The 25134-nt window shown below is 34.0% G+C and overlaps 1 pseudogene; it reads right to left on the bottom strand.

Moving 5' to 3' along the window:
* LOC133636395 (asparagine synthetase [glutamine-hydrolyzing]-like) overlaps nucleotides 1-25134 on the bottom strand; it is a 256169-nt pseudogene that overhangs the window by 155992 nt on the left and 75043 nt on the right.

Below are 25134 nucleotides of genomic sequence, written 5' to 3'. Positions count from 1 at the left end.
ACAATTCTAAAAAAAATTCCAGGATTTCCCATAATTCCCTTTTTTTTCTGTTTTTCCCCATTCAAAATGAATTGTCCATTTTTCAAACTTCCATAATTCCCACATTCTTCAACCGATTGAAACCATTCCACCTTCAACATATTCCACCATTCTGGACATTCAAACTGTCATTTTCCAAGTTGAAAAAAATTCCAGGATTTTCCAGAATTCTTGGTTTTCCAAAGCCCTATTTCCACCCTTTTTTTTTGGCTACTACTCCTTCCACATTTTTCAACCCACTTCAACCGTTCCACCGTCAAAACATTCCTCTTAATCAGGACAAAAACAAAGTAGTTTTTTGAACTGGAAAAATTCCCAATTTTCCCAAAATTCCAGGAATTCCGTAATACCATTTAATTCAATTCAACATGTTACTACTTCAACATTTATCCACCGATTTAAAAAATTCCAACACCAACCATTTCCTACTCATTCAGTTTTTTACCATTTTCACAAAAATTCTCGCTTTTCCCGAAATCCTCAATTTTTTGGGAAATGGGACATTCTTCAAAGTTCCTCAACTCCCACATTTTACATCTGATTCAAACCGTTCCAACTTCCAAATATTCAGCCTGTTCAGGAATTGTGTGCTCTACTTCAACAATTCTAAAAAAAATTCCAGGATTTCCCATAATTCCCTTTTTTTCCCTCTTTTTCCCCATTCAAAATGAATTATCCATTTTTCAAACTTCCATAATTCCCACATTCTTCAACCGATTCAAACCATTCCACCTTCAACATATTCCACCATTCTGGACATTAAAACTGTCATTTTCTAAATTAAACAAAATTCCAGGATTTTCCAGAATTCTTGGTTTTCCAAAGCCCTATTTCCACCCTTTTTTTTGGCTACTACTCCTTCCACATTTTTTAACCCACTTCAACCGTCAAAACATTCCTCTTAATCAGTACAAAAACAAAGTTGTTTTTGAACTGGAAAAATTCCCAATTTTCCCAAAATTCCAGGAATTCTGTAATACCATTTAATTCAATTCAACATGTTACTTCTTCAACATTTATCAACCGATTTAAAAAATTCCAACACCAACCATTTCAACTCATTCAGTTTTTTACCATTTTCACAAAAATTCTCACTTTTCCCGAAATTCCCAATTTTTTGAGAAATGGGACATTCTTCAAAGTTCCTCAACTCCCACATTTTACATCTGATTCAAACTGTTCCAACTTCCAAATATTCAGCCTGTTCAGGAATTGTGTGCTCTACTTCAACAATTCTAAAAAAAAATCCATGATTTCCCCAAATTTCCCTTTTTTTCCCATTCAAAATGAATTGTCCATTTTTCAAACTTCCATAATTCCCACATTCTTCAACCGATTCAAACCATTCCACCTTCAACATATTCCACCATTCTGGACATTCAAACTGTCATTTTCCAAGTTAAACAAAATTCCAGGACTTTCCAGAATTCCTGGTTTTCCAAAGCCCTATTTCCACCCTTTTTTTTGGCGACCACTTCCACATTTTTTAACCCACTTCAACCGTTCCACCGTCAAAACATTCCTCTTAATCAGTACAAAAACAAAGTAGTTTTTTGAACTGGAAAAATTCCCAATTTTCCCAAAATTCCAGGAATTCCATAATACCATTTAATTCAATTCAACATGTTACTTCTTCCACCGATTTAAAAAATTCCAACACCAACCATTTCAACTCATCCAGTTTTTTACCATTTTCACAAAAATTTTCGCTTTTCCCGAAATTCCCAATTTTTTGGGAAATGGGACATTCTTCAAAGTTCCTCAACTCCCACTTTTTACATCTGATTCAAACTGTTCCACCTTCCAAATATTCAGCCTGTTCAGGAATTGTGTGCTCTACTTCAACAATTCTAAAAAAAAATCCATGATTTCCCAAAATTTCCCTTTTTTTCCTCTTTTTCCCCAATCAAAATTAATTGTCCATTTTTCAAACTTCCAAAATTCCCACATTCTTCAACCGATTCAAACCATTCCACCTTCAACATATTCCACCTTTCTGGACATTCAAACTGTCATTTTCCGAGTTAAACAAAATTCCAGAATTTTCCAGAATTCCTGGTTTTCCAAAGCCCTATTTCCACCCTTTTTTTTGGCTACTGCTCCTTCCACATTTTTCAACCCACTTCAACCGTTCCACCGTCAAAACATTCCTCTCAGTACAAAAACAAAGTAATTTTTTGAACCGGAAAAATTCCCAATTTTCCCAAAATTCTAGGAATTCCGTAATACCATTTAATTCAATTCAATATGTTACTACTTCAACATTTGTCAACCGATTTAAAAAATTCCAACACCAAACATTTCAACTCATACAGTTTTTTACCATTTTCACAAAAATTCTCGCTTTTCCCGAAATCCCCAATTTTTTGGGAAATGGGACATTCTTCAAAGTTCCTCAACTCCCACATTTTACATCTGATTCAAACTGTTCCAACTTCCAAATATTCAGCCTGTTCAGGAATTGTGTTCTCTACTTCAACAATTCTAAAAAAAATTCCAGGATCTCCTATATTTTCCCTTTTTTTCTCTTTTTCCCTATTCAAAACGAATTGTCCATTTTTCAAACTTCCATAATTCCCACATTCTTCAACCGATTCAAACCATTCCACCTTCAACATATTCCACCATTCTGGACATTCAAACTGTCATTTTCTAAATTAAACAACATTCCAGGATTTTCCAGAATTCTTGGTTTTCCAAAGCCCTATGTCCACCCTTTTTTTTTGGCTACTACTCCTTCCACATTTTTTAACCCACTTCAACCGTCAAAACATTCCTCTTAATCAGTACAAAAACAAAGTTGATTTTGAACTGGAAAAATTCCCAATTTTCCCAAAATTCCAGCAATTCCGTAATACCATTTAATTCAATTCAACATGTTACTACTTCAACATTTGTCAACCGATTTAAAAAATTCCAACACCAACCATTTCAACTCATTCAGTTTTTTACCATTTTCACAAAAATTCTCGCTTTTCCCGAAATCCCCAATTTTTTGGGAAATGGGACATTCTTCAAAGTTCCTCAACTCCCACATTTTACATCTGATTCAAACTGTTCCACCTTCCAAATATTCAGCCTGTTCAGAAATTGTGTGCTCTACTTCAACAATTCTAAAAAAATTTCCAGGATTTCCCATAATTCCCTTTTTTTTTTTAAATTTCCCCATTCAAAATGAATTGTCCATTTTTCAAACTTTCATAATTCCCACATTCTTCAACCGATTCAAACCATTCCACCTTCAACATATTCCACCATTCTGGACATTCAAACTGTCATTTTCCAAGTTGAAAAAAATTCCAGGATTTTCCAGAATTCCTGGTTTTCCAAAGCCCTATTTCCACCCTTTTTTTTGGCGACCACTTCCACATTTTTTAACCCACTTCAACCGTTCCACCGTCAAAACATTCCTCTTAATCAGGACAAAAACAAAGTAGTTTTTTGAACTGGAAAAATTCCCAATTTTCCCAAAATTCCAGGAATTCCGTAATAACATTTAATTCAATTCAACATGTTATTACTTCAACATTTATCCACCGATTTAAAAAATTCCAACACCAACCATTTCAACTCATTCAGTTTTTTACCATTTTCACAAAAATTCTCGCTTTTCCCGAAATCCCCAATTTTTTGGGAAATGGGACATTCTTCAAAGTTCCTCAACTCCCACATTTTACATCTGATTCAAACTGTTCCACCTTCCAAATATTCAGCCTGTTCAGAAATTGTGTGCTCTACTTCAACAATTCTAAAAAAATGTCCAGGATTTCCCATAATTCCCTTTTTTTTTAAAAATTTCCCCATTCAAAATGAATTGTCCATTTTTCAAACTTCCATAATTCCCACATTCTTCAACCGATTCAAACCATTCCACCTTCAACATATTCCACCATTCTGGACATTCAAACTGTCATTTTCCAAGTTGAAAAAAATTCCAGGATTTTCCAGAATTCCTGGTTTTCCAAAGCCCTATTTCCACCCCTTTTTTTTGGCTACTACTCCTTCCACATTTTTCAACCCACTTCAACCGTTCCACCGTCAAAACATTCCTCTTAATCAGTACAAAAACAAAGTAGTTTTTTAAACTGGAAAAATTCCCAATTTTCCCAAAATTCCAGCAATTCCGTAATACCATTTAATTCAATTCAACATGTTACTACTTCAACATTTATCCACCGATTTAAAAAATTCCAACACCAACCATTTCAACTCATTTAGTTTTTTACCATTTTCACAAAAATTCTCGCTTTTCCCGAAATACCCAATTTTTTTGGGAAATGGGACATTCTTCAAAGTTCCTCAACTCCCACATTTTACATCTGATTCAAACTGTTCCACCTTCCAAATATTCAGCCTGTTCAGGAATTGTGTTCTCTACTTCAACAATTCTAAAAAAAATTCCAGGATTTCCCATAATTCCCTTTTTCCCCCCTCTTTTTCCCCATTCAAAATGAATTGTCCGTTTTTCAAACTTCCATAATTCCCACATTCTTCAACCGATTCAAACCATTCCACCTTCAACATATTCCACCATTCTGGACATTCAAACTGTCATTTTCCAAGTTAAAAAAAATTCCAGGATTTTCCAGAATTTTTGGTTTTCCAAAGCCCTATTTCCACCCTTTTTTTTGGCTACTACTCCTTCCACATTTTTTAACCCACTTCAACCGTCAAAACATTCCTCTTAATCAGTACAAAAACAAAGTCGTTTTTTGAACTGGAAAAATTCCCAATTTTCCCAAAATTCCAGGAATTCCGTAATACCATTTAATTCAATTCAACATGTTACTACTTCAACATTTGTCCACCGATTTAAAAAATTCCAACACCAACCATTTCCAACTCATTCCGTTTTTTACCATTTTCACAAAAATTCTCGCTTTTCCCGAAATTCCCAATTTTTTGGGAAATGGGACATTCTTCAAAGTTCCTCAACTCCCACATTTTACAGGTGATTCAAACCGTTCCAACTTCCAAATATTCAGCCTGTTCAGGAATTGTGTGCTCTACTTCAACAATTCTAAAAAAAATTCGAGGATTTCCCATAATTCCCTTTTTTTCCCCTCTTTTTCCCCATTCAAAATGAATTGTCCGTTTTTCAAACTTCCATAATTCCCACATTCTTCAACCGATTCAAACCATTCCACCTTCAACATATTCCACCATTCTGGACATTCAAACTGTCATTTTCTAAATTAAACAAAATTCCAGGATTTTCCAAAATTCTTGGTTTTCCAAAGCCCTATTTCCACCCTTTTTTTTGGCTACTACTCCTTCCACATTTTTTAACCCACTTCAACCGTCAAAACATTCCTCTTAATCAGTACAAAAACAAAGTTGTTTTTGAACTGGAAAAATTCCCAATTTTCCCAAAATTCCAGGAATTCCGTAATACCATTTAATTCAATTCAACATGTTACTACTTCAACATTTATCCACCGATTTAAAAAATTCCAACACCAACCATTTCCAACTCATTCAGTTTTTTACCATTTTCACAAAAATTCTCGCTTTTCCCGAAATTCCCAATTTTTTGGGAAATGGGACATTCTTCAAAGTTCCTCAACTCCCACATTTTACATCTGATTCAAACCGTTCCAACTTCCAAATATTCAGCCTGTTCAGGAATTGTGTTCTCTACTTCAACAATTCTAAAAAAATTTCCAGGATTTCCCATAATTCCATTTTTTTTTTTAAATTTCCCCATTCAAAATGAATTGTCCATTTTTCAAACTTTCATAATTCCCACATTCTTCAACCGATTCAAACCATTCCACCTTCAACATATTCCACCATTCTGGACATTCAAACTGTCATTTTCCAAGTTAAAAAAAATTCCAGGATTTTCCAGAATTCTTGGTTTTCCAAAGCCCTATTTCCACCCTTTTTTTTGGCTACTACTCCTTCCACATTTTTCAACCCACTTCAACCGTTCCACCGTCAAAACATTCCTCTTAATCAGTACAAAAACAAAGTCGTTTTTTGAACTGGAAAAATTCCCAAATTTCCCAAAAATTCCAGGAATTCAGTACAAAAACAGAGTAGTTTTTTGAACTGGAAAAATTCCCAAATTTCCCAAAAATTCCAGGAATTCAGTACAAAAACAAAGTAGTTTTTTGAACTGGAAAAATTCCCAATATTCCCAAAATTCCAGGAATTCCATAATACCATTTAATTCAATTCAACATGTTACTACTTCAATATTTATTCACCGATTAAAAAAATTCCAACACCAACCATTTCAACTCATTCAGTTTTTTACCATTTTCACAAAAATTCTCGCTTTTCCCGAAATTCCCAATTTTTTGGGAAATGGGACATTCTTCAAAGTTCCTCAACTCCCACATTTTACAGCTGATTCAAACCGTTCCAACTTCCAAATATTCAGCCTGTTCAGGAATTGTGTGCTCTACTTCAACAATTCTAAAAAAAATTCCAGGATTTCCCATAATTCCCTTTTTTTCCCTCTTTTTCCCCATTCAAAATGAATTCTCCGTTTTTCAAACTTCCATAATTCCCACATTCTTCAACCGATTCAAACCATTCCACCTTCAACATATTCCACCATTCTGGACATTCAAACTGTCATTTTCTAAATTAAACAAAATTCCAGGATTTTCCAGAATTCTTGGTTTTCCAAAGCCCTATTTCCACCCTTTTTTTTGGCTACTACTCCTTCCACATTTTTTAACCCACTTCAACCGTCAAAACATTCCTCTTAATCAGTACAAAAACAAAGTTGTTTTTGAACTGGAAAAATTCCCAATTTTCCCAAAGTTCCAGGAATTCCGTAATACCATTTAATTCAATTCAACATGTTACTACTTCAACATTTATCCACCGATTTAAAAAATTCCAACACCAACCATTTCAACTCATTCAGTTTACCATTTTCAGAAAAATTCTCGCTTTTCCCGAAATTCCCAATTTTTTGGGAAATGGGACATTCTTCAAAGTTCCTCAACTCCCACATTTTACATCTGATTCAAACTGTTCCAACTTCAAAATATTCAGCCTGTTCAGGAATTGTGTTCTCTACTTCAACAATTCTAAAAAAAATTCCAGGATTTCCCATATTTCCCTTTTTTTTCTCTTTTTCCCCATTCAAAATGAATGATCAATTTTTCAAACTTCCATAATTCCCACATTCTTCAACCGATTCAAACCATTCCACCTTCAACATATTCCACCATTCTGGACATTCAAACTGTCATTTTCCAAGTTAAAAAAAATTCCAGGATTTTCCAGAATTCCTGGTTTTCCAAAGCCCTATTTCCACCCTTTTTTTTGGCTACTACTCCTTCCACATTTTTCAACCCACTTTAACCGTTCCACCGTCAAAACATTCCTCTTAATCAGTACAAAAACAAAGTAGTTTTTTGAACTTGAAAAATTCCCAATTTTCCCAAAATTCCAGGAATTCCGTAATACCATTTAATTCAATTCAACATGTTACTACTTCAACATTTATCCACCGATTTAAAAAATTCCAACACTAACCATTTCAACTCATTCAGTTTTTTACCATTTTCACAAAAATTCTCGCTTTTCCCGAAATTCCCAATTTTTTGGGAAATGGGACATTCTTCAAAGTTCCTCAACTCCCACATTTTACATCTGATTCAAACTGTTCCACCTTCCAAATATTCAGCCTGTTCAGAAATTGTGTGCTCTACTTCAACAATTCTAAAAAAATTTCCAGGATTTCCCATAATTCCCTTTTTTTTTTTTAAATTTCCCCATTCAAAATGAATTGTCCATTTTTCAAACTTCCATAATTCCCACATTCTTCAACCGATTCAAACCATTCCACCTTCAACATATTCCACCATTCTGGACATTCAAACTGTCATTTTCTAAATTAAACAAAATTCCAGGATTTTCCAGAATTCTTGGTTTTCCAAAGCCCTATTTCCACCCTTTTTTTTGGCTACTACTCCTTCCACATTTTTCAACCCACTTCAACCGTTCCACCGTCAAAACATTCCTCTTAATCAGTACAAAAACAAAGTCGTTTTTTAAACTACAAAAAAATTCCCAATTTTCCCAAAATTCCAGGAATTCCGTAATACCATTTAATTCAATTCAACATGTTACTACTTCAACATTTATCCACCGATTTAAAAAATTCCAACACCAACCATTTCCAACTCATTCAGTTTTTTACCATTTTCACAAAAATTCTCTCTTTTCCCGAAATCCCCAATTTTTTGGGAAATGGGACATTCTTCCAAGTTCCTCAACTCCCACATTTTACATCTGATTCAAACCGTTCCAACTTCCAAATATTCAGCCTGTTCAGGAATTGTGTTCTCTACTTCAACAATTCTAAAAAAAATTCCAGGATTTCCCATAATTCCCTTTTTTTCTCCATTCAAAATGAATTATCAATTTTTCAAACTTCCATAATTCCCACATTCTTCAACCGATTCAAACCATTCCACCTTCAACATATTCCACCATTCTGGACATTCAAACTGTCATTTTCCAAGTTAAACAAAATTCCAGGATTTTCCAGAATTCCTGGTTTTCCAAAGCCCTATTTCCACCCTTTTTTTTGGCGACCACTTCCACATTTTTAACCCACTTCAACCGTTCCACCGTCAAAACATTCCTCTTAATCAGGACAAAAACAAAGTAGTTTTTTGAACTGGAAAAATTCCCAATTTTCCCAAAATTCCAGGAATTCCGTAATACCATTTAATTCAATTCAACATGTTACTACTTCAACATTTATCCACCGATTTAAAAAATTCCAACACCAACCATTTCCAACTCATTCAGTTTTTTACCATTTTCACAAAAATTCTCGCTTTTCCCGAAATCCCCAATTTTTTGGGAAATGGGACATTCTTCAAAGTTCCTCAACTCCCACATTTTACATCGGATTCAAACCGTTCCACCTCAAATAAATGAAACCTGCTTGGTATTTAATCAAAGTTGCAGCAGATTAAAAGTGTGAAATTGCAATAAATGATATCCCAGTGGAGCCGTGCCTTTTAGGGAAGGACCTCAGCCGGATTGTGTCGCATTTGCATATTCCGGGACGTCACACGGACATCTAAGCACCTCTTTAGAAGTGCAAGGTCTACCAAAATGTGCTCTCTGTGCCAGTGCTTCTCCAACTGAAGAGTCACTTGAGTCAAAGTCGGTCATTATACCGTGTGTCGGTGAACGGAGCACGGATGTGTATGCACTCACCGACCAGGCGGATGACGTTGAGGGTGGTGTTGGTGAGGATGGGTGCGTTGGTCTTGCTCAAGTTGTAGTCGGACCTCTTCTTGCTTCTTATGGTCTCCCGGGACACGCTGAAGCCAAGAGAAGACAAACACATTACTATTCCCTTGCAAAGCAACAAGCTCACCGGGGGGGTCGGAAATAGTTCTAATGAATCCATCAGAAGCCATTACGCAATGTAGGCGACACAGAAGGACCCCCGCGGTGAGGTCCGTGAACTGGCGAGCATGAGGAAGCAGACCCCTGACACCCGTCAGTGAGCCACATTAAGCAGCCATCATTACACGGCCGTTTCATTACAGGACGTGACTGTGCCAGCCGCTCTCTAATTAACCCGGCAGGATTCTTGCCTTCACATTTGCATGTTGGTGGCTGGAGGCTGACGTCAGGTTCATGCACGATGCACACCTTGCGGGGGAGCTTCAGTTAATGCACGCTGCACACCTTGCAGGGGGGCTTCAGTTAATGCACGTTGCACACCTTGCAGGGGGGCTTCAGTTAATGCACGCTGCACACCTTGCAGGGGGGCTTCAGTTAATGCACGCTGCACACCTTGCGGGGGGGGCTTCAGTTAATGCACGTTGCACACCTTGCAGGGGGGCTTCAGTTAATGCACGCTGCACACCTTGCAGGGGGGCTTCAGAGCTCGAATATCTGCCGTGAAATAATGACATTTAAGTCTGAGCACAAGCATAACCGTCTTGTAGTTGTGTGAATGCTCCAAACATTCACACACATGCTTTTCTACACCAAAATGCATCTATTTATTGTTGTGTGAATGCTCCAAACATGTTTTCAACACCAAAATGCATCTATTTATTGTTGTGTGAATGCTCCAAACATGTTTTCTACACCAAAATGCATCTATTTATTGTTGTGTGAATGCTCCAAACATTCACACACATGCTTTTCAACACCAAAATGCATCTATTTATTGTTGTGTGAATGCTCCAAACATGTTTTCAACGCCAAAATGCATCTATTTATTGTTGTGTGAATGCTCCAAACATTCACACACATGCTTTTCTACACCAAAATGCATCTATTTATTGTTGTGTGAATGCTCCAAACATGTTTTCTACACCAAAATGCATCTATTTATTGTTGTGTGAATGCTCCAAACATTCACACACATGCTTTTCAACGCCAAAATGCATCTATTTACTGTTGTGTGAATGCTCCAAACATGTTTTCTACACCAAAATGCATCTATTTATTGTTGTGTGAATGCTCCAAACATGTTTTCAACGCCAAAATGCATCTATTTACTGTTGCGTGAATGCTCCAAACATGTTTTCAACGCCAAAATGCATCTATTTATTGTTGTGTGAATGCTCCAAACATGTTTTCAACACCAAAATGCATCTATTTACTGTTGTGTGAATGCTCCAAACATTCACACACATGCTTTTCTACACCAAAATGCATCTATTTATTGTTGTGTGAATGCTCCAAACATGTTTTCAACACCAAAATGCATCTATTTATTGTTGTGTGAATGCTCCAAACATGTTTTCTACACCAAAATGCATCTATTTATTGTTGTGTGAATGCTCCAAACATTCACACACATGCTTTTCAACACCAAAATGCATCTATTTATTGTTGTGTGAATGCTCCAAACATGTTTTCAACGCCAAAATGCATCTATTTATTGTTGTGTGAATGCTCCAAACATTCACACACATGCTTTTCTACACCAAAATGCATCTATTTATTGTTGTGTGAATGCTCCAAACATGTTTTCTACACCAAAATGCATCTATTTATTGTTGTGTGAATGCTCCAAACATTCACACACATGCTTTTCAACGCCAAAATGCATCTATTTACTGTTGTGTGAATGCTCCAAACATGTTTTCTACACCAAAATGCATCTATTTATTGTTGTGTGAATGCTCCAAACATGTTTTCAACGCCAAAATGCATCTATTTACTGTTGCGTGAATGCTCCAAACATGTTTTCAACGCCAAAATGCATCTATTTATTGTTGTGTGAATGCTCCAAACATGTTTTCAACACCAAAATGCATCTATTTACTGTTGTGTGAATGCTCCAAACATGTTTTCAACGCCAAAATGCATCTATTTATTGTTGTGTGAATGCTCCAAACATGTTTTCAACACCAAAATGCATCTATTTATTGTTGTGTGAATGCTCCAAACATGTTTTCAACACCAAAATGCATCTATTTATTGTTGTGTGAATGCTCCAAACATGTTTTCAACACCAAAATGCATCTATTTATTGTTGTGTGAATGCTCCAAACATGTTTTCAACGCCAAAATGCATCTATTTATTGTTGTGTGAATGCTCCAAACATGTTTTCAACACCAAAATGCATCTATTTATTGTTGTGTGAATGCTCCAAACATATGTTTTCAACACCAAAATGCATCTATTTACTGTTGCATGAATGCTCCAAACATGTTTTCAACACCAAAATGCATCTATTTATTGTTGTGTGAATGCTCCAAACATGTTTTCAACACCAAAATGCATCTATTTATTGTTGTGTGAATGCTCCAAACATATGTTTTCAACACCAAAATGCATCTATTTATTGTTGTGTGAATGCTCCAAACATATGTTTTTAACACCAAAAATGCATCTATATATTGTTGTGTGAATGCTCCAAACATATAGTTTTCTACATTACAATGCATCTATTTATTGTTGTGTGAATGATCCAAACATACATATAGTTTTCTACACCAAAATGCATCTATCTAATGTTGCGTGAATGCTCCAAACATGTTTTCTACACCAAAATGCATCTATTTATTGTTGTGTGAATGCTCCAAACATGTTTTCAACACCAACATGCATCTATTTATTGTTGTGTGAATGCTCCAAACACCAAAATGCATCTATTTATTGTTGTGTGAATGATCCAAACATATGTTTTCAACACCAAAATGCATCTATATATTGTTGTGTGAATGCTCCAAACATATAGTTTTCTACATTAAAATGCATCTATTTACTGTTGTGTGAATGCTCCAAACATGTTTTCAACACCAAAATGCATCTATTTATTGTTGTGTGAATGCTCCAAACATGTTTTCTACACCAAAATGCATCTATTTATTGTTGCGTGAGTGCTCCAAACATGTTTTCAACACCAAAATGCATCTATTTATTGTTGTGTGAATGCTTCAAACAGGTTTTCAACACCAAAATGCATCTATTTATTGTTGTGTGAATGCTCCAAACATATGTTTTCTACACCAAAATGCGTCTATTTATTGTTGTGTGAATGCTCCCAACATGTTTTCAACACCAAAATGCATCTATTTATTGTTGTGTGAGTGCTCCAAACATGTTTTCAACACCAAAATGCATCTATTTATTGTTGTGTGAATGCTCCAAACATGTTTTCAACAGCAAAAAGCATCTATTTATTGTTGTGTGAATGCTCCAAACATGTTTTCTACACCAAAATGCATCTATTTATTGTTGTGTGAATGCCCCAAACATGTTTTCTACACCAAAATGCATCTATTTATTGTTGTGTGAATGCTCCAAACATGTTTTCTACACCAAAATGCATCTATTTATTTTGCGTGAATGCTTCAAACATGTTTTCAACACCAAAATGCATCTATTTATTGTTGTGTGAATGCTCCAAACATGTTTTCAACAGCAAAAAGCATCTATTTATTGTTGTGTGAATGCTCCAAACATGTTTTCAACGCCAAAATGCATCTATTTATTGTTGTGTGAATGCTCCAAACATGTTTTCAACGCCAAAATGCATCAATTTATTGTTGTGTGAATGCTCCAAACATGTTTTCAACACCAAAATGCATCTATTTATTGTTGCGTGAATGCTCCAAACATATGTTTTCTACACCAAAATGCATCTATTTATTGTTGTGTGAATGCTCCAAACATGTTTTCTACACCAAAATGCATCTATTTATTGTTGCGTGAATGCTCCAAACATATGTTTTCAACACCAAAATGCATCTATTTATTGTTGTGTGAATGCTTCAAACATGTTTTCAACACCAAAATGCATCTATTTATTGTTGTGTGAATGCTCCAAACATATGTTTTCTACACCAAAATGCATCTATTTATTGTTGTGTGAATGCTCCAAACATGTTTTCAACACCAAAATGCATCTATTTATTGTGTGAATGCTCCAAACATATGTTTTCTCCACCAAAATGCATCTATTTATTGTTGCGTGAATGCTCCAAACATGTTTTCAACACCAAAATGCATCTATTTATTGTTGTGTGAATGCTCCAAACATGTTTTCTACACCAAAATGCATCTATTTATTGTTGTGTGAATGCTCCAAACATGTTTTCTACACCAAAATGCATCTATTTATTGTTGCGTGAATGCTCCAAACATGTTTTCAACACCAAAATGCATCTATTTATTGTTGTGTGAATGCTCCAAACATGTTTTCAACACCAAAATTCATCTATTTATTGTTGTGTGAATGCTCCAAACATGTTTTCAACACCAAAATGCATCTATTTATTGTTGTGTGAGTGCTCCAAACATGTTATCAACGCCAAAATGCATCTATTTATTGTTGTGTGAATGCTCCAAACATGTTTTCAACACCAAAATGCATCTATTTATTGTTGTGTGAATGCTCCAAACATTCACACACATGCTTTTCTACACCAAAATGCATCTGTTTATTGTTGTGTGAATGCTCCAAACATGTTTTCTACACCAAAATGCATCTATTTATTGTTGTGTGAATGCTCCAAACATGTTTTCTACACCAAAATGCATCTATTTATTGTTGCGTGAATGCTCCAAACATATGTTTTCAACACCAAAATGCATCTATTTATTGTTGTGTGAATGCTTCAAACATGTTTTCAACACCAAAATGCATCTATTTATTGTTGTGTGAATGCTCCAAACATATGTTTTCTACACCAAAATGCATCTATTTATTGTTGTGTGAATGCTCCAAACATGTTTTCAACACCAAAATGCATCTATTTATTGTGTGAATGCTCCAAACATATGTTTTCTCCACCAAAATGCATCTATTTATTGTTGCGTGAATGCTCCAAACATGTTTTCAACACCAAAATGCATCTATTTATTGTTGTGTGAATGCTCCAAACATGTTTTCTACACCAAAATGCATCTATTTATTGTTGTGTGAATGCTCCAAACATGTTTTCTACACCAAAATGCATCTATTTATTGTTGCGTGAATGCTCCAAACATGTTTTCAACACCAAAATGCATCTATTTATTGTTGTGTGAATGCTCCAAACATGTTTTCAACACCAAAATTCATCTATTTATTGTTGTGTGAATGCTCCAAACATGTTTTCAACACCAAAATGCATCTATTTATTGTTGTGTGAGTGCTCCAAACATGTTATCAACGCCAAAATGCATCTATTTATTGTTGTGTGAATGCTCCAAACATGTTTTCAACACCAAAATGCATCTATTTATTGTGTGAATGCTCCAAACATATGTTTTCTCCACCAAAATGCATCTATTTATTGTTGCGTGAATGCTCCAAACATGTTTTCAACACCAAAATGCATCTATTTATTGTTGTGTGAATGCTCCAAACATGTTTTCTACACCAAAATGCATCTATTTATTGTTGTGTGAATGCTCCAAACATGTTTTCTACACCAAAATGCATCTATTTATTGTTGCGTGAATGCTCCAAACATGTTTTCAACACCAAAATGCATCTATTTACTGTTGTGTGAATGCTCCAAACATGTTTTCAACACCAAAATGCATCTATTTATTGTTGTGTGAATGCTCCAAACATGTTTTCTACACCAAAATGCATCTATTTATTGTTGCGTGAATGCTCCAAACATGTTTTCAACACCAAAATGCATCTATTTATTGTTGTGTGAAAGCTCCAAACATGTTTTCAACACCAAAATGCATCTATTTATTGTTGTGTGAATGCTCCAAACATGTTTTCAACACCAAAATGCATCTATTTACTGTTGCGTGAATGCTCCAAACATGTTTTCAACACCAAAATGCATCTATTTATTGTTGTGTGAATGCTCCAAACATGTTTTCTACACCAAAATGCATCTATTTATTGTTGTGTGAATGCTCCAAACATGTTTTCAACACCAAAATGCATCTATTTATTGTTGCGTGAATGCTCCAAACATGTTTTCAACACCAAAATGCATCTATTTACTGTTGTGTGAATGCTCCAAACATGTTTTCAACACCAAAATGCATCTATTTACTGTTGCGTGAATGCTCCAAACATATGTTTTCTACACCAAAATGCATCTATTTATTGTTGCGTGAATGCTCCAAACATGTTTTCAACGCCAAAATGCATCTATTTATTGTTGTGTGAATGCTCCAAACATGTTTTCAACGCCAAAATGCATCTATTTATTGTTGTGTGAATGCTCCAAACATGTTTTCTACACCAAAATGCATCTATTTATTGTTGCGTGAATGCTCCAAACATGTTTTCAACACCAAAATGCATCTATTTATTGTTGTGTGAATGCTCCAAACATGTTTTCTACACCAAAATGCATCTATTTATTGTTGTGTGAATGCTCCAAACATGTTTTCTACACCAAAATGCATCTATTTATTGTTGCGTGAATGCTCCAAACATATGTTTTCTACACCAAAATGCATCTATTTACTGTTGCGTGAATGCTCCAAACATATGTTTTCTACACCAAAATGCATCTATTTATTGTTGCGTGAATGCTCCAAACATGTTTTCAACACCAAAATGCATCTATTTATTGTTGTGTGAATGCTCCAAACATGTTTTCTACACCAAAATGCATCTATTTATTGTTGTGTGAATGCTCCAAACATGTTTTCAACACCAAAATGCATCTATTTATTGTTGTGTGAATGCTCCAAACATGTTTTCAACACCAAAATGCATCTATTTATTGTTGCGTGAATGCTCCAAACATGTTTTCAACACCAAAATGCATCTATTTACTGTTGTGTGAATGCTCCAAACATGTTTTCAACACCAAAATGCATCTATTTATTGTTGTGTGAATGCTCCAAACATGTTTTCAACACCAAAATGCATCTATTTATTGTTGCGTGAACGCTCCAAACATGTTTTCTCCACCAAAATGCATCTATTTATTGTTGTGTGAATGCTCCAAACATGTTTTCTACACCAAAATGCATCTATTTATTGTTGTGTGAATGCTCCAAACATATGTTTTCAACACCAAAATGCATCTATTTATTGTTGTGTGAATGCTCCAAACATGTTTTCTACACCAAAATGCATCTATTTATTGTTGTGTGAATGCTCCAAACATGTTTTCAACACCAAAATGCATCTATTTATTGTTGTGTGAATGCTCCAAACATATGTTTTCAACACCAAAATGCATCTATTTATTGTTGTGTGAATGCTCCAAACATATGTTTTCAACACCAAAATGCATCTATTTACTGTTGCATGAATGCTCCAAACATGTTTTCAACACCAAAATGCATCTATTTATTGTTGCGTGAATTCTCCAAACATGTTTTCAACACCAAAATGCATCTATTTATTGTTGTGTGAATGCTCCAAACATGTTTTCAACACCAAAATGCATCTATCTATTGTTGCGTGAATGCTCCAAACATGTTTTCTACACCAAAATGCATCTGTTTATTGTTGTGTGAATGCTCCAAACATGTTTTCAACACCAAAATGCATCTATTTATTGTTGTGTGAATGCTCCAAACATATGTTTTCTACACCAAAATGCATCTATTTATTGTTGTGTGAATGCTCCAAACATGTTTTCAACACCAAAATGCATCTATTTATTGTTGTGTGAGTGCTCCAAACATGTTTTCAACACCAAAATGCATCTATTTATTGTTGTGTGAATGCTTCAAACATATGTTTTCAACACCAAAATGCATCTATTTATTGTTGTGTGAATGCTCCAAACATGTTTTCAACACCAAAATGCATCTATTTATTGTTGTGTGAATGCTCCAAACATGTTTTCAACACCAAAATGCATCTATTTATTGTTGTGTGAATGCTCCAAACATGTTTTCTACACCAAAATGCATCTATTTATTGTTGTGTGAATGCTCCAAACATGTTTTCAACACCAAAATGCATCTATTTATTGTTGTGTGAATGCTCCAAACATGTTTTCAACACCAAAATGCATCTATTTATTGTTGCGTGAATGCTCCAAACATGTTTTGTACACCAAAATTGATCTATTTATTGTTGTGTGAATGCTCCAAACATGTTTTCAACACCAAAATGCATCTATTTATTGTTGTGTGAGTGCTCCAAACATGTTTTCAACACCAAAATGCATCTATTTATTGTTGCGTGAATGCTCCAAACATGTTTTCAACACCAAAATGCATCTATTTATTGTTGTGTGAGTGCTCCAAACATGTTTTCAACACCAAAATGCATCTATCTATTGTTGTGTGAATGCTCCAAACATATGTTTTCTACACCAAAATGCATCTATATATTGTTGTGTGAATGCTCCAAACATGTTTTCAACACCAAAATGCATCTATTTATTGTTGTTTGAATGCTCCAAACATATGTTTTCAACACCAAAATGCATCTATTTATTGTTGTGTGAATGCTCCAAACATGTTTTCAACACCAAAATGCATCTATTTATTGTTGCGTGAATGCTCCAAACATGTTTTCAACACCAAAATGCATCTATTTATTGTTGTGTGAATGCTCCAAACATGTTTTCAACGCCAAAATGCATCGATTTATTGTTGTGTGAATGCTCCAAACATGTTTTCAACACCAAAATGCATCTATTTACTGTTGTGTGAATGCTCCAAACATGTTTTCAACACCAAAATGCATCTATTTACTGTTGTGTGAATGCTCCAAACATGTTTTCAACACCAAAATGCATCTATTTATTGTTGTGTGAATGCTCCAAACATGTTTTCAACACCAAAATGCATCTATTTACTGTTGTGTGAATGCTCCAAACATGTTTTCAACACCAAAATGCATCTATTTATTGTTGTGTGAATGCTCCAAGCATGTTTTCAACACCAAAATGCATCTATTTATTGTTGTGTGAATGCTTCAAACATGTTTTCAACACCAAAATGCATCTATTTACTGTTGCGTGAATGCTCCAAACATATGTTTTCTACACCAAAATGCATCTATTTATTGTTGCGTGAATGCTCCAAACATGTTTTCAACACCAAAATGCATCTATTTATTGTTGTGTGAATGCTCCAAACATGTTTTCTACACCAAAATGCATCTATTTATTGTTGTGTGAATGCTCCAAACATGTTTTCAACACCAAAATGCATCTATTTATTGTTGTGTGAATGCTCCAAACATGTTTTCAACACCAAAATGCATCTATTTATTGTTGCGTGAATGCTCCAAACATGTTTTCAACACCAAAATGCATCTATTTACTGTTGTGTGAATGCTCCAAACATGTTTTCAACACCAAAATGCATCTATTTACTGTTGCGTGAATGCTCCAAACATATGTTTTCTACACCAAAATGCATCTATTTATTGTTGCGTGAATGCTCCAAACATGTTTTCAACACCAAAATGCATCTATTTACTGTTGCGTGAATGCTCCAAACATGTTTTCAACACCAAAATGCATCTATTTATTGTTGTGTGAGTGCTCCAAACATGTTTTCAACACCAAAATGCATCTATTTACTGTTGTGTGAATGCTTCAAACATGTTTTCAACACCAAAATGCATCTATTTACTGTTGCGTGAATGCTCCAAACATGTTTTCAACACCAAAATGCATCTATTTATTGTTGTGTGAATGCTCCAAACATGTTTTGTACACCAAAATGCATCTATTTATTGTTGTGTGAATGCTCCAAACATGTTTTCAACACCAAAATGCATCTATTTATTGTTGCGTGAATGCTCCAAACATGTTTTCAACACCAAAATGCATCTATTTACTGTTGCGTGAATGCTCCAAACATGTTTTCAACACCAAAATGCATCTATTTATTGTTGTGTGAATGCTCCAAACATGTTTTCTACACCAAAATGCATCTATTTACTGTTGTGTGAATGCTTCAAACATGTTTTCAACACCAAAATGCATCTATTTATTGTTGTGTGAATGCTCCAAACATGTTTTCAACACCAAAATGCATCTATTTATTGTTGCGTGAATGCTCCAAACATGTTTTCAACACCAAAATGCATCTATTTACTGTTGTGTGAATGCTCCAAACATGTTTTCAACACCAAAATGCATCTATTTATTGTTGTGTGAATGCTCCAAACATGTTTTTAACACCAAAATGCATCTATTTATTGTTGTGTGAATGCTCCAAACATGTTTTCAACACCAAAATGCATCTATTTATTGTTGTGTGAATGCTCCAAACATGTTTTCAACACCAAAATGCTCAAACGACTAATTGCCTTTCAATCTCCAACAAACAAAAAGACAAGGAAGCCATCCTCAGTGAGTCACCAATGTAGGAAGAGAGAATTCTTCATGAATTCATAGTGAGCTTTTTTTTCGCCTACTAAGCAGGGTTAAGAGGAGGTGAGCTAAAAATGACGCATGGGAAGAGAAGCGAGAATACTTCATGTCCTTTTAGAGCCTCCCTGAAATAACACGGAACTGTATCCGCCTTCCTTTTTTTAACATGAAATGTAAAAGAGGAAATGACAGACACCCGGATTCATCATCAGACTTCACTCGCGCTCCCCCGAGCTGGGAGTCGCCAGGCAAGAGGCGGCGCCACTGACCTCTTGAGCGGGACATCGCCCGTCTGCTCGTCAACGTAGTCCTGCTTGAGCTCCTCGGGGACGTCGCTGTCGCTGTCGTACTCCTGATAAGCGCTCTTCTCCAGCTCGTCAGACTCGTACTTGGAAAAAAAAGACACAAAAAAGATGAGTTGTACAGAAAAATAAAAAATGGTCAACGCTTGAAAATTTGTCCCACGGACCGGTTGGGGGGGTGGAATTTCTTTTTTGTCTTTTTTTTTTTTTTTTCATAAAGAAATACAATCATGTGTGCTTACGGACTGTATACCTGCAGACTGTATTGATCTATATTGACATACACATACACAATATGTATATATTGTGTTTTTTATGTTGATTTAATTTAAAAAAAAAAAAAATAAAATAAAATAAATAAATAAAATTAAAAACATTTTTTTTTAAATTAAATCAACATAAAAAACACAATATATACATATTGTGTATGTGTATGTCAATATAGATCAATACAGTCTGCAGGTATACAGTCCGTAAGCACACATGATTGTATTTCTTTATGAAAAAAAAAAAAAAAAAAAAATTATTATTATTATTTTTTTTTTTTTAATTAAATCAACATAAAAAACACAATATATACATATTGTGTATGTGTATGTCAATATAGATCAATACAGTCTGCAGGTATACAGTCCGTAAGCACACATGATTGTATTTCTTTATGAAAAAAAAAATATATATATATTAATTTAATTATTATTATTTTTTTTTTTAATTAAATCAACATAAAAAACACAATATATACATATTGTGTATGTGTATGTCAATATAGATCAATACAGTCTGCAGGTATACAGTCCGTAAGCACACATGATTGGATTTCTTTATGAAAAAAAAAAAAAAAAAAAATTAATTTAATTTTTTTTTTTTTTTTTTTTTTTTTAAATTAAATCAACATAAAAAACACAATATATACATATTGTGTATGTGTATGTCAATATAGATCAATACAGTCTGCAGGTATACAGTCCGTAAGCACACATGATTGTATTTCTTTATGAAAAAAAATATATATATAAAAAATAAAATAATTTAAATTTTTTTTTTTTTTTTTTTTTTTTAAGTTCTTGCGCGGCCCGGTACCAATCGGTCCGCGAACCTGTACTGGGCCGCGCAAGAAATTGAAAAAAAAAAAAAAAAAATTACAATTAAATTTTTTTTTTTTTTTCGGTGGTTGGGGACCACTGATCTTCAGTACTCCAGTATGCAAGAGTCCAGATGCCATATTGATATTGGTCCGATATCAGCGAAAAGACAAAAAAAGTATTGGATGATATCGGCTTGCAGGTAAAGTATCGGATACAAGCAGGTTTGAAATATGCTCCAATAAGCACACAAGGTTGGGTAAACACTACAGCGTATAGGCGACTAAGAGCTGGCAGCTACACAACAGCCAAGCACACAAGCTAGACATACGTAATAAGTGTCCTTAATTGAACAATATTAAAACGGCAATAGTCAACATAAACAAGTAATAATTATGGTTAGATTACGGTGGTTGTCCCGGTACCAAAATGTATTTCGATATTTTTCGATACTTCTCTAAATAAAGGGGACCACAAAAAATGGCATTTTTGGCTTTATTTGAACAAAAAATCTTAGTGTACATGAAACATATGTTTATTATTGTCATTTAGTCCTTAAATAAAATAGTGAACATACTAGACAACTTGTCTTTTAGTAGTACGTAAACAAACAAAGACTCCTAATTAGTCTGCAACGTATGCAGTAACATATTGTGTCATTTATACACCTATTATTTTGTACACATTATGACGGACAAACTGTAAAAATTAATTATTAACCTACTTGTTAATTTCCTGTTAATATCTGCTTACTTTCTGTTTCAACATGTTCTATCTACACTTCTGTTAAAATGTAATAATCACTTATTCTTCTCTTCTTTGATACTTGACATTAGTTTTGGATGATACCACACATTTAGGTATCGATCCGATACCAAGTAGTTACAGGATCATACATTGCTCATATTCAAAGTCCTCATGTGTCCAGGGACGTATTTCCTGAGTTTGTAAACATGAATTTAAAAAAAAAAAAAAGAAGATTTTGTGACGCTAAAAAATATCGATGTAATCATAGTAATATCAACTAGATACACTCTTGTATTTGGTATCGTTACAGTGGATGTCAGGTGTAGATCCACCCATGGCATTTGTATCCTCCTACAGTGTGTAGTGAAGCATGTTTAGCTATTCCTCGCTGACGTATGCAGTAACATATTGTGTCATTTATACACCTATTATTTTGTACACATTATGAGGGACAAACTGTAAAAAAATGTTTATTACTCCACTTGTTCATTTACTGTTAATATCTGCTTATTTTGTGTTTCAACATGTTCTATCTACACTTCTGTTAAAATGTAATAATCACTTATTCTTCTCTTCTTTGATACTTTACATTAGTTTTGGATGATACCACACATTCAGGTATCGATCCGATACCAAATCGTTACAGTATCATACATTGGTCATATTCAAAGTCCTCGTGTGTCCAGGGGACGTATTTCCTGACTTTATAAACATAATATTAATTTTTTTTTTAAAAGGAAAAAAGATTTTGTGATGCTAAAAAATATCGATGTAATCATAGTAGTATCAACTAGATACCAATGATTGTCACACACACACTAGGTGTGGTGAAATTTGTCCTTGTTCACCCCCTGGGAGGTGAGGGGAGCAGTGAGCAGCACTGGTGATTTAACCCCCAATTCCAACCCTTGAATTGGGGGTTGTACTTGGTATCATTACAGTGGATATCAGGTATAGATCCACCCATGGTGTTTCTTTACATTGTGACGCCGGCGAGCTATTGTATCCTCCTACGGTGTGTAGTGAAGCATGTTTAGCTATTCCTCGTCCTCCAGTGATAATATTACATGTAAAAAACGTACTTTATTTGTCGCCATGGAGGCGAGCATTAGTGATTTAGAAGTAGCTAAAACACTGCGGATGGACATTAGCCGCTAACTAGCTAGCCATGTCTTAAAGCACCTCTTCCTGAGGGTGTTTCAGTGTTATAACTTCACCTTTTTCTTTAGTTTTTACACCAAAATGCATCAATTTTCCCTTTTCTGTCTACACGCTGTGTCTGCTTGTAAGTACTCTGTGTGTGTGCACTGCCGAACATGCTCCTCTGCTTGTAAAACCAGCAATGTCATGACATAACGACGCGCCGTCATGCCCGTTAAAAAAATAAATAAATACATTGGTACTTTTCAAACAGAGTATAGTACCATTTTTGATTGATTAGTACCGCGATACTATACTAGTACCGGTATACTATACTAGTACCGGTATACTATACTAGTACCGGTATACCGCACAACCCTAAGTTAGACATTACTTGCAGGTACAAAGTCTCCAAGGCAGAAGCGTATTAGAAAGTATCCAGCAACAAACGTGTCCGCATCATTTAACTTACTGTGTCATGATGAGCTTAACTTAATGAATGATTGTGGCTCAAAAAAAAACGACTGACCACACCACTTCAATTTAAAGACAGTATGAATCTGTCTTCACGGTAGTGCTTTTCATTACCACCATGGTTTTGCGAGTGGAGGTACATTTAATGGCAACAGGAAGTAGATTGTTCCAGCACAGACGGAGGCCCCCAGGTGGAACTAAATAGAAGTCCTTCATGAGAATCGGGTGTGCTGGCAGGACATGGAACAGAAAGTGCAGGTGCTTCACAACACAGAGACCAAACAGGAAGTACTGACAAAAACAAGAGCACCAGGACAGGAAGTGATTCAAAGAACAGAGGAAGTGGAAACTAGAAATAAGAGCACTAAACAGGAAGTAAGACGGCAAAGACGGGAAAACACAAACATGACCAAACTGTCAGTAACCTTTTTTTAACATTCCACACAGCAAAAAAATACAAGTATGTCCAATGATTCATGCTGATTCACGTATCGGCTTTTTATCAGTATCGGACAGTACTCAAGGTTGCAATATCGATATCGTGAACAATTTGTATCGGGACACCCCCTAAAGAAACATACTTTAGAGTATTACGCAGGGTACATTGTTTTTAAAATACACTTTTATTAACCCCTTCAAAAAATAGAAGGACACTCATTACTCGTTTATTATATTTGTGCAGCCCTTTGAGACACTTGTGATTTAGGGCTATATAAATAAACATTGATTGATTGATTGATATTACTGTTGTTTCCACACATAACCACCATAAATGAACTCCCGCCAAGTAGGAAGCATAAGTTACATATATATATATATATATATATATATATATATTATATATATATATATATATATATATATATATATATATATTTATATATTTATATATATATATATATATATATATATATATATTTATATATACATATATATATAATATATATATATATATATATATATATATACATATATATATATATATATATAGTATATATTATATATATACACACACACATTTACATATATATATATATATATATATATATATATATATATATATATATATGTAAATGTGTGTGTGTGTATATATATATATACTATATATATATATATATATATATATATATATATATATATATATATATATATATATATATATATATATATATATATATATATAGTATATATATATAACAATTTGGCTGGGGCCGCGCTATACTATATATATATATTATATATATATATATATATATATATATATATATATATATATATATATATATATATATATATATATATATATATATAATATTTATATATATATATATATATATATATATACATATATATATATATTATATATATATATATATATATACATATATATATATATATATATATATATATATATATATACTATATATATATATATATATATATATATATATATATATATATATATATATATATATATATATATATATATAGTATATATATATATATATATATATATATATAATATATATATATCTATATATATATATATATATATATATATAATAATAGCGCGGCCCCAGCCAAATTGTTTTACCCCAATGCGGCCCTAGAGTCAAAATGTTGGG

This window comes from Entelurus aequoreus, linkage group LG20 (genome assembly GCF_033978785.1).
Source record: "Entelurus aequoreus isolate RoL-2023_Sb linkage group LG20, RoL_Eaeq_v1.1, whole genome shotgun sequence".
Lineage (NCBI taxonomy): Eukaryota > Metazoa > Chordata > Actinopteri > Syngnathiformes > Syngnathidae > Entelurus > Entelurus aequoreus.
This window is presented reverse-complemented; position numbering and strand designations above follow the sequence as displayed.